This window comes from Cinclus cinclus, chromosome 16 (assembly GCF_963662255.1).
Source record: "Cinclus cinclus chromosome 16, bCinCin1.1, whole genome shotgun sequence".
In the NCBI taxonomy this organism is placed as follows: Eukaryota; Metazoa; Chordata; class Aves; order Passeriformes; family Cinclidae; genus Cinclus; species Cinclus cinclus.
Genome location: NC_085061.1, coordinates 12,417 through 24,493, shown reverse-complemented (window position 1 = coordinate 24,493; position 12,077 = coordinate 12,417).

Below are 12,077 nucleotides of genomic sequence, written 5' to 3'. Positions count from 1 at the left end.
CGGGTGCCAGGACATTCCCAGGGAGGGGTGGCCGTAGAACACGTGGGAAAGGGGAGCAGGGGAAGGACCCAAGTGTGGTTCAGAGGGAGTGTTGGGTTGGTTTGTATTTGGCTGCAGTTGGGGTTTTACAGAGCTAATAGAAATACGAAACATAAAGGATAGAAAAATAAATAGAAAAAAATAAAATAGAAAAGATATTGTAATAATACAACAAAAAAATGTACCTTTGTAGTACATAACATAGATAATGAAAATATCATCTCATGTTGAAATGTAAGTTGTAAATATGAGAACAGAAATGTAAAAGTATTTAAATGGAGTTAAAATCAATGTTTCGTTGGTATTATTTGGTTAGAGATGGGGGTTTTTTAGAAATAAGAGGAACAAAACTATAAGTATGGAAATAGATAATCTATTTATACATGAAATTATGTATTCATTACAGCTATAAATAGATTAATAATAGTAATAAATGCTAACTTTAATATTGATATAAAACACCAATATATTATGTTGATAGATTACATTACCATTTTAATCTAATAGAATGACTATTCTAATATTAATACATTTCTTTAAAAATATATTCTTAGAACTAATCATATAGTGACATATAGATTTGTAACTATGGAAATATCAATGTGTGTAAGTATACATATAAATATGAAATAGAAATATAAGTATAGAACAATTAAAAAATATAAATATATTTGTGTGACTATAAATTGCAGAGATGGGTAACACATTTCTATCCAATATACAGTATATAATATAAAGAATGAAAATATATAATGTGTAAACGCAAGTTGTAAATAGGAGAACAGAAATATAAAAGTATTAAAACATAGTTTAAAATCCATGTTTCAATGGTTTCATTTGCTTAGAGGTGGGTTTCTTTGTAAAGAATATCAACCAAAATATAAATATGCAAATAGACACTCTATGTGTTTCTATTTCTTAAATTGATTTCTAAAGAGATTTGTACTGCTAGTAGATTCTAATATGAAGATACAGTATCAATCTATGGATAGATTGCAATTTTCATCTAATTAATCTTATAACTACATTTATTTGTAAATCTATATAAATGTATCCAGACATCAATTTATAAATAGAAATACGCCAATTTGAGTATGTGTAAGTATACATCTAAATATGAAATAGAAAAAAAATAGAAGTGTAGATGCAGTATTTAATATAAATAAAATTGTATACTGAGTGGTTTATAATATGTAGACTATATGGATATATGAATTCCACGTAAGTATGCCAAATACAAATAGAAAAATGAATTGAAATATAGTTTTAAAATAAAGGGGTTTTAATTTTCTGTTTTGTTAGAGGCCGGGCTTTTCCATAAATGATATAAAAATGTGAAGATATAGAATATATAAATGTGTGTGCGTGTGTGTGTGTGTATACATATATACACACACACATAAAATATAAATGTTAGTAATATAAAGATTTCTTAATAAAAATAATATTGTACCCATGTTGTAATTGATGCCAATACACATTAAATTCAATATCCAAAAATAGGTATTGATTATGAATATAAATTAATTATTAACAAGCATATATATATATATATATTTATATATATATATATATCTAATGGGTTTGGGGTTTTTTTAATTTGTTCATGGCAGGGATTTTTTAGTTTGGGTCGGGGTTTTTTGGGGGGCATTCGTTTAGTAGGATTTTTTAAAGGGAGGGACCTCGATGTTTTTTGGCCCCTTGTCTCTCTGTGTGTGTGTGTGTGTGTGTGTGTGTGTGTGTGTGTGTGTGTGTGTCTCTCAGTGTGTGTGTCTGTCTCTCTGTGTGTCTCTCTGTCTCTCTGTCTGTGTGTGTCTGTGTCTGTGTGTGTCTGTCTCTCTGTCTGTGTATCTCTCTGTCTCTCTGTCTGTGTGTCTGTCTCTCTGTGTCCCCCGTGTCCCCAAAGAGGCACCGCCCCGGGCTGATCTCGGCCGCAGTGCTGCCGCCTTGTGGGAAGAGATCGGTACTGCAGCCGTGCCCGGAGCTGGAGCCCGGGCAGTGCTGCCGCCTTGTGGACACAGCGCGGTACTGCAGCCGTGCCCCGAAGCGGCGACGGGCTCCTCCTCGGCGCTGCTGCGGGAGGGCGGTGGGGGCGTGTGACCTTCTCAAGATGGCGGATGGCCCAAGGTGACGATGCCGTTCCACTGGAACTGATGTGACGCTCGGGACGGCGGACGCAATAGGGCCCCGGCAGAGATACGCTGGGGGGTGTGTGTGTGTGGGGGTGTGTCCTTCTTTTCCCGCCCTTTTTTTTGCCGTCCTGTGTAGAAGGTCGGGTGAGCGATGGCCAGGTCGCCATCTTGGGAGTGGCACGCTGCAATTTCCGCCCTTCCTGGCGCTAAATTTGGTCCTGGCAGAAGCCACTTCCGGTGGCGTTGCCACCGTTGTCGTGGTAACTGTAAAGCCCCAGATAATGGTGTCTATTGAAGTCGCCTGCCTGAATCCGACCCCCGACGCCGATCGCGCGCTCTCCCGCCGCCTGTCCCACGAGCCATTTCCAGCACCGCTGACCAGTCCGCGTCCGTCCACGCCGCGTAAAAGGCGACGGAAAATCGCGCCGAGAACGCGGGATCGGTTTCGGGGCCGGATTCAGGCAGGCGAGTTCAATAGTCGCCAATGTAGGGGGCCTTCTTTTTCACCTCCCGAAACAAAGATGGCGGAGGTACCGGAAATGGCTTCTGCCAGTATCAAAGATGGCGGCAGGCGAGGGCGGAAATTGCGTCTCGACCTTCCCAAGATGGCGACTCAACCGTCACTCGCCCGACCTTCTACATAGGGCGGCAAAAAAGGGGCGGGGAAAAAGAGGACCCCTCCCGGGGTGTCTACTGCATTGCCTGCCCGCGACGCCGACGCCGATCACCCCCCCCCCACTCCCCCGGCGCGATTTTGCGCGGCGTTTCCCATCGTGCCCACACGGTCTGTGGGCTCAGCGGCGTCGCGGACGCGCGGGAGCCCGGCGGGCGCCGACAGGCAGCGGCGGGTCCGCCCCTCTCTCTGCCGGGGTCCTTCCACGGCCGCCGTCGCGGAGAGCGACTCCCGTCCCGCCGCGCCACCTCTCCGCGCCGCCCGGTTCCGCTCCTCGCCCCCCCCGGGAACGCATCGAAGAAGGAAGAGCGGTCGCCCAGCTCCCGGAGCCATCGCCCTGCCCGCAGCCGGGAGCAGCCCGCAGGAGGAGGCAGCTGCTCTCTCTGCCGGAGAGGTGAGAGGGGCGGAAGGACGGGGCGGGGTGGGAGAGCGGGCACGGGAGAATTCCCAGGCACAATTCCAGCTCCCCCTTTCAGCTGGCAGCAGCCCGATGTCCTCTGCATGCGGCAGCAGCTGCAGCGCTGGTTTGGAGCAAGTTTCCATGGCATTTTATGGCAAAGGTGCCCTTTCTAGCCGGGAGCCCCGGCTGGGTTCCCTGGCTGCGAAAGTCCTTGAAGTAGCCAAAGGGAGCAGCTGCTGAGAATTCCGAGCCCGCTGTTCCTGTGGTTCTGGATACAATGTTTCAGTAGTGTGTGCTTCTGTCCTATGTGCTGCTAGATGTACTTTGGAGCAAGTTGACTCTTTCATCTCTCCCCACCTGCATTCTTCCTAGGTGTACGTTTTATTCAGCAGCACTCAGATGAGAGAAAGGATCTCTGTTCCCATCAGCATAAAAGGAAAAAGTGTGCTCACACAGACCTAAGTTGTTTGGTCAAAAAATTCTTACTTTGGTTTGGTCAAAAAAATGTTATTACTGTGTGCAAACTCACGGGGAAGATTTTATTCAGCATCACTCAGTGGGACATGAAAGTTCCACTTTCCCTTTTCTTGAACAGCCTGAGACCCAATATTACTTGGTATCAATTTTATTACAGGCGATTTGAACTTTTTGAAGAGCCAGAAGGATTGTTTGTGCATGCGTGTGTCACTAATATCCCTCCTCTCTCCAATGCAGGATGGGGGAAAAAAGGCTGCAGAGCTTCCTGCAAGGGGCTGTAAGTGCAAATAAAGAGGAGCCAGAGGTTTAGTTGATATGAAGCACTAGTTCTGAAAAGAGCCTGATGGATTTGCTGATACCAAAACCAGTAGGAATAGGAGACTGAACTCGGGCATGGTGATGGTCTCCATGGCTTTAAAAAGCTTTAATGGCTTTAAAAGGCATTTCTCTCAGACCTGGTTTATTTTTATTACCTTTCATTACATTTTAGAATAAAAAAGCCCCGCTCCATCACTGCGGCTGTGATGTGTGACTAAAGCCCATCTTCCCTCCACTGGGAACAGGTGAGAGATGGAACTAAACCCCAAAGCATTTTCTGCTCACTGATGGCACGTGAGTTTTCTTGGGAATTCTCTGCCAAATGTGGTCAGTTGTTCTTGAATGTGGCCATGAGGGGAGTTGAACATGCCAGCCCAGATCTGCAAACATGCAGTGCCAGAAGGAGAAGCCTTGAAGTGTCACCTGGGATGTGTTCCACTGACTCACTAGTGGGTGCTGTGCCCAGGTCCCCTGTCCAAATCCTGGGCGGGCAGAAGCCAGGACTGCACATTGCTCGTGATATGAATTCAATTTTGGGGAGGTTAAATACAAATGAGATGCCAGGGAGGGAATGGCTTCTAACTGTAAATATTTTTGTCTTAGAGGAGCCCTGCCCAGTCTGACTGCTGCCCAGTGCTGCTCCCTGACTGCACACTCTCTTGGTGAGCCTCTGGCCGTGCCTTTTCTGTCCCCGTCCCCGTGCCCCTCCTTGCCCGTCTTTACCCTCCCGAGCACGTGGCGTGGTCGATTCCTGTCTCCCGGTCCTGGTTTCCCTTTTTGTCTCTGTGTCCCTGCGTCCTTGCTGTGTGTTTGGGACTCTGTCTTTTTGTCTGTCCTTCTCCGTGCCTCACTCGTGTTCCCGTTCTGTTCCCTGTGGCTCTGTGGTGCTCCCCGTGCCATTGTTTCCCCCGGGATCCTTGTGTCCCCTTTGCTGCCCCTGTTCTTTTTTAATCCCTCTCTCGTGCTGCCCATCTAGCATCCCTTTTTTGTATTTTTGTTTTCTATTTCTTTTTCCTCCATTTCATCCTGCACCCCGATCTTCATTTTCTTTCCTGTGTCCTCTCTGCTGCCACTCTCTGCCTCGTGTCCTCTCTGTCTGCGGGGTTGGGGAGGAACTTGAGCCCTCCTGGGGGCTGCCCCCCCCCCCCCCCCCCCCCCCTTTCCTTGTGCCAGCAGGGTCCCTTTTTGGGGGCATGGACCCGTGGGAAGGGTTCCCATCAAGGGCCGTGCTGCCGTCCAGGGCAGCTGGAGCGGTTCTGTGCCTTCATTTTGGGGGTGAGGAAAGAAGGCTGAGGGGGGGACGGGGTGGAGACTCGGGGGGCTCCGATGTGTTTCGGGGCAGCCCGAGGTCCCCGGCAGAGGGAGCCACGCTGCGGCGCAGGAGCAGGGGAGTGGGGAATGGAGGGGGGGGGGCCGTGCTGGGTGCCCTCCCCCAGAGGAACCCACGGGTGCCAGGACATTCCCAGGGAGGGGTGGCCGTAGAATACATGAAAAATAGCAATATAAAGAAAAGACCTAAATCTCGTTGAAAAGAAGTATTTGATTGGTTTTTATTTGGTTAGAGCCAGGGGTTTTATATAGGTTATGTAAGTCTAAAATATACGGAATGCAATAGAAAAATAAATTTTAAAAGTATTTGTATAAATATAAAATATAAACACAGAAGTTACACCTCTCTATAAAATACAGAGTATATAATATAAATAAAGCAAATATTATCAAAATACATAATGTATAAATATAAGTTGTAAAAGATGAAACTAGAAATATAAAAAGATTTAACTATGGTTTAAAATAAATGTTTTATTGGTTTTTAATTGGTTAGGGGCAGGGTGTTGAAGAAATAATATAAGCAACAGATAAATATCCAAATAAAATAAGGACAAATGGTATAAGCCATAGATAAATATACAAATGTACAATAAAATACAGACATGAAATTAGAAATGCATCTATAAATATATATAAGTATAAATCTATATAGAATCAGAAAAGTATTTATGTAGTATTTATGTAGTATTTAATACAATTAATATTGAATCTATTCTTATAGTATAATATATACGTAATATAAATGTATAAATTACAGATATAAATATGAAAAATGCAAGTAGAAAAATATATTTGAATATAGTATAAAACAAAGTGGTTTGTTGGTTTCCATATGGTTAGAAGCACAGCTTTTTAATGAATGATATTAAACATAAAAGCATACAAATATGTTAAATATCAAGATATAGATATACATAAAATAAATAGTAGTAGTAGTAGAAAGATATATAATAAAAAGTAAAAACAATGTCTTGTCTATATTTTGCACCATATTAGAATATAAATTAAATTGAATATATAAAGATATGTGTAGACTATGAATATATATATAAAATAAATAATAGCAAATAGATACATATATATATATATATATCTCAATATATATATATATCTAAAGGGTTTTGTTTGTTTTCATTTCATTAGAGGAAGGCATTCTTTAGTTTCGGCTGGGGTTTATTTTGGTGCATTCATTTAGGGGGATTTCCTGAAGGGATGGATCTCGTTGTTTCATTCCCCCCCCCCCCCCCCCCATCCCTTGTCTGTCTGTCTGTCTGTCTGTCCGTCCCCAAAGCGCCGCAGCCCCGGGCTGAGCTCGGCGGCAGTGCTGCCGCCTTGTGGGCACAGCGCGGTACTGCAGCCGTCGCCTGTCTCGGATGCAGCCCCACAGCGAGCAGTCCGGAGCAGAAGTGTGAAAGCTGGGATCCTTTGACTTCTGCAGGGGACTTCATTTTCTTTTCCTCTTCTTCTCTTCCAGGACCGGAGAAACGGTTCCACTCCTCCCATCTTTGCCAAAAGCTGTGGTGTTTGAGGAGCCAGAGCCAAGGTGCCTTCAGCACCAGGGCTCTGCACTGGGGGTCTCCCGGTCCTGACCGTGCAGGGTTCCCCTTTTCCTCCCCGCTGGGATGAAGTGTCTATGGAATCTGGCATCTGGGTGAAACTGCGGCTCTGCTGGTATCCAGGGACGTGAGGTTCCGGGGGGACTGTGTTTCCCTGTGGCTTTCCAGGTCGGCAGGAGCCGGAGGAAATGGGGTGCTAGAGCCGTGCCCCATCAGGCCGTGTTTGCCTCTGAGGAACAGAGAGTCCGGGCTGAGGTGAGATTGCCAGGAGTGCTTGGATGGATGAGCTGTGCGGGGAACGGGGAGCTCGGAATCGCAGCTGCTGCTGGATCCATTGCCTTAGGTCTGCTCCATCTGTGTCTGTGCCAAGTGGGATTTGTGCTGGGGAGAGAGGTGCTGTGGGGAGCCAAAGGTGGAGTAAATCCTCTGTAGGGATGGGCAGCGAAGGACTGAGTAGCAGGGAAAGGAGAGGATTTCTAAAGGATACGACTGTTTCTGCCAAGAGCAGGGTGGAGCAGCGATGGGGGTGGTTGGGTTTGGCCTGGGGTCTGTTATTCTTGGTGCCATTTTAAAATTCTGTCGTGTGATTTACTGTCCGGGAGCTTTCGAACGAGAGCTGACAGAAATGTAGGTTAAGCCTTGGAAGTTGGGTCCATTGACTGCAGCAGCTCGCCGAGGCTGGAGGACTGGGGTGATGGCTGCTCCCAGGAAAGGTTACTTATTTATTGATACTGTGTCACATTTCCCTCAGCCCGGAATGGCTGTGAGTTTGTGCTCTTCTCAGTGGGGGATTGGAGAAGGTTTTGGCTGTAATTAGAAGTGGGAGAAAAATCCTGCTAAATAAAAGTCTCACCTCTGTCCCCCCTAAGTTATCCCAGTTTGTCCCAGCTTGGAGCTGCGCAGAAGCCAGGCAGGGGAAATGACATCAGGGATACAGCTGTCAGTTCCAAGGCAGAGAGAGAAGATGTAGCAGCCAAGGGCAGGGGAGGGGAAAGGTTTCAGAAAGCATTTCTGTGGTGTAATGAATGCCAATTTCTGCTTGCCCAGGGAGAAGAGGACGAACTCCCAGCCATTCAGGCCTGACAGTCCCCTGCAGCGAGAGCATACACTGTATGAGTTCAGGGTCGAAGACAAGGCTGAGGGAAAATCCAGGGTATTTATAAGGGATGATGAGAGGTGGGTCCAGGGTGAGAATCCAGTGGGTAAAGGGAAAAGTGGTGTAAGGGAGGAGTAATATAGGGCAGGGGCCGATAAGGTAGGATGGGTGGAACAGTGCAGTGAACATAAACCAGTGGGGGGGGTACAAGGATACAAGAACTTTCCAGAGCTGGGAGGAGACAAGGGATGACATAACTGAGAATAGAGGCAACCAATGGGAAATGAGGGTTATAAAGCTTTACCTTAAAGCTTTGCCATAAAGAATTTTTAAAACCTTTGACAACCTTCTTAGGAGCTATTCTAAACTTAAACAAATGCCCTCCAAGGTCTGGGGCCATGGGCCAACTCCTCACCCAAAACACTGGTCTGGCTTGGCATGTCAGTCACTCCGATTCCTACACTGGGCCTCTGCATGATATTCGCCCAGAAGCTGCCTTTCAAGGACTGAAGTGGAACAAAAAGTATAAAAGAAATGTCATTCCCAGAGGGAAAATAGTTTCATTTCTCTTGTGTCTGCTTTTTTTTTTTTTTCTTACAATTACCTCAAAATTCCCGGATCCAGAACAGCTACTCTGAGTTTTGGTAGAGATTCCAAAGCAGGATACAGTAGGTTTCAAAGTACACCTTGGAAAATCAATCGTTTGTCTGCAGCATGCAGCATGTAGGTGTAATGCCTGTAACTGGTCTTAGTTGATGCAGAGGTACTTGGGAAAAAATGTTTAATCTTTCATCTCTCCCCACCTGCATTCTTCCTAAGTGTACTTTTTATTCAGCAGGACTCGGGTGAGAGAGAGAGAGAGAGAGAGAGAGAGAGGAACTCTCTTCACATCAGCGTCAAAGGAAAAAGTGTTCAGCGACTTACAGTCCTAGTGACTGTTCTGTGTAAAAGCAGGATTGTTTTTCCATCAGACCTTGCGTGCCGTACCAGTCTGTGCGTTAACAGGTGTCTAAGAAAGGTCAAAAGGGAATAACTCCATGTCGTTCACTCGTGTGAATCTTGGTGGGGAGCAGAGCCGAGAGTGAACTGCAGTGAGGGGGAGGTTACTGAAGCCCCAGTTTGTTTCCAGCGAGCGTGGTGTTGTGGTGTTCAAAGTTAACAGGTGCCTGCTGGCCTCGAGCTGGATACTTCTGCCTCTGCTTTCTTTGGGGGTTGATGATTCCTTATGTTTATGTTGGTGTGCCAGACAAATTGTTAAAGGTATTTCCATCAGACCTGGTTTGAATGTGTTACCCCTTCATTTAATTAAAAGAAAAAAAGCCCCGCTCCATCACTGCTGCTGTGATGTGTGACAAAAGCCCATCTTCCCTCCACTGGGAACAGGTGAGAGATGGAACTAAACCCCAAAGGATTTTCTGCTCACTGATGGCACGTGAGTTTTCTTGGGAATTCTCTGCCAAATCTGATGAATTGTTTTTGAATGTGGCCATGAGGGGAGTTGAACATGCCAGCCCAGATCTGCAAACATGCAGTGCCAGAAGGAGAAGCCTTGAAATGTAAACCGGGATTTATTCACCTGACTCACAGGTGTGTGTGCTGTGCCCAGGTCCCCTGTCCAAATCCTGGCCGGGGAGAAGCCAGGACTGCACATTCCTTGTGATAGGAATTCAGGTTTTTCTGGGGGGGTCGGGGTGGGGGTTAAATACAAATGAGATGCCAGGGAGGGAATGGCTCCTACGTGTAAATATATTTGCCCAAAAGGAGCCCTGCCCAGTCTGACTGCTGCCCAGTGCTGCTCCCTGACTGTACCCTCTCTTGGTGAGCCTCTGTCCCGCTGGCCGTGTTTTTATTTTCTGGTTTTGTTTTCTTTTGTTTGTTTGTTTGTTTGTTTGTTTGTTTTTTAATTTCATCCTGCACCCCAATCTTCATTTTCTTCCCGTGTCGTCTCTGCTGCCACTCTCCCTTTCTGCCTCGTGTCCTCTGTGTCTGGTTTATAATGTGTAGACTATATGGATATATGAATTCCACGTAAGTATGCCAAATATAAATAGAAAAATGAATTGAAATATAGTTTTAAAATAAAGGGGTTTTAATTTTCTGTTTTGTTAGAGGCCGGGCTTTTCCATAAATGATATAAAAATGTGAAGATATAGAATATATAAATGTGTGTGTGTGTGTATATACATATATATACACACACAAAAAATACAAATGTTAGTAATATAAAGATTTCTTAATAAAAATAATATTGTACCCGTGTTGTAATTGATGCCAATATACATTAAATTCAATATCCAAAAATAGGTATTGATTATGAATATAAATTAATTATTAACAAACATATATATATATATATATATATACATCTAATGGGTTTGGGGTTTTTTTAATTTGTTCATGGCAGGGATTTTTTAGTTTGGGTCGGGGTTTTTTTGGGGGCATTCGTTTAGTAGGATTTTTTAAAGGGAGGGACCTCGATGTTTTTTGGCCCCTTGTCTCTGTGTGTGTGTGTGTGTGTGTGTGTGTGTCTCTCTCTGTCTGTGTGTGTCTGTCTCTCAGTGTGTGTGTCTGTCTCTCTGTCTGTGTGTCTCTCTGTCTCTCTGTCTGTGTCTGTCTCTCTGTCTGTGTCTGTCTCTCTGTCTGTGTGTCTCTCTGTCTGTGTGTCTCTCTGTGTCTCTGTCTGTGTGTGTCTGTCTCTCTGTCTGTGTCCCCCGTGTCCCCAAAGAGCCGCAGCCCCGGGCTGATCTCGGCCGCAGTGCTGCCGCCTTGTGGGAAGAGATCGGTACTGCAGCCGTGCCCGGAGCTGGAGCCCGGGCAGTGCTGCCGCCTTGTGGACACAGCGCGGTACTGCAGCCGTGCCCCGAGACCGTGCCCTGTTCCTCCTCGCTGCTGTCGGGGGACGGGGGGTCGGGGTCGAGGGGAGTTCCTGTCAGACCCGGCAGGCCTGCTTTTACTTGTTGATTTTTCAGTTTTCTGAGGAGGAGGATTTTTGAGTTCTGGTGTCGCTCTGTTCCATCCTGCTTCTTGTCTCCCAGCCTGCCTGTATATTTCTCTTTCTTTCTTCCTTCCTCTCCTTTTCCCTTTGTCCTGCACCGTGACCATATTTTGTTCCCTTTCACTATCCCTTTGCCTGTAGCTGTGTGCACCTGCTGCCCAGTGCTCGTCACTTACTGTACCCTCTTTCGGCAAGCTTCCGTTCCACCCGAGTTCGCAGCGGCGGCGACTGCGCCGGTCCGCCCGCCACCCGTGCCGCGTCATCGCCCTGGCCCGCCCACCCGTGCGCGTCATCGCCCGGGCTGCCGCCCACCCATGTCGCGTCATCCCCCCGCGCCGCCCGGCAGCATCATCGCCCCGGCCCGGCCGCATCAGCACCCCGGAACCCCCCGGCAGTATGATCCCCCCGGCCCACCCGGCGCGCGGCATCATCATCCTGGGCTGCCGCTCCACATCACCACCCAGGACCGCTTCCCCGGCTCATCTCGCCGCCCCGGCCCTCCCGGCTGCACAGCCCCGCTCTCCCGCTCCGCCGGCCCAGGTGAGCCTGCAGGGGGGCTGCTGCTCTTTGGTGTCCCAGGGCTTGCCTCAGGATGGAAGAGCCTTTCCTTTCTCTGTGCAGAGTTAAAAGCAAGGGGCTGCCCTAATTGTAGTTTTTCTTTCTGACCCTTTTTCACAGGGAGGTTGTGCTTTTTGGGTATTCTGTGTCAGTTTTCACTCTTGGCCAGAATTTTCTGTGGTTCTGGTGGAGTGTAGTGGTTGCTGCTCCTTGCCTGGGGACACAGTGGCCTTGGGAAGCATCTCTGTAAATCAGAGTTATGCTGGGTTGATGCCTGAAAACTAGGTGAGAATACACTACTCCGCAGTGTAAGGCTTACAGCGCAGGTACTTGTTTATTCAACGCCACGAGTGAGGGGGATTGCTCCACCACAAACTCACTCGTCCGTTCTTTGCACAGTACTGGCTTGTATACTTTTTTTTTTTTTTACTTGGTGTGCTCATTCGTCTTTCTTATCCTTCATATGGAAACATATTTTCTAATTACATGATTACAGAAGTC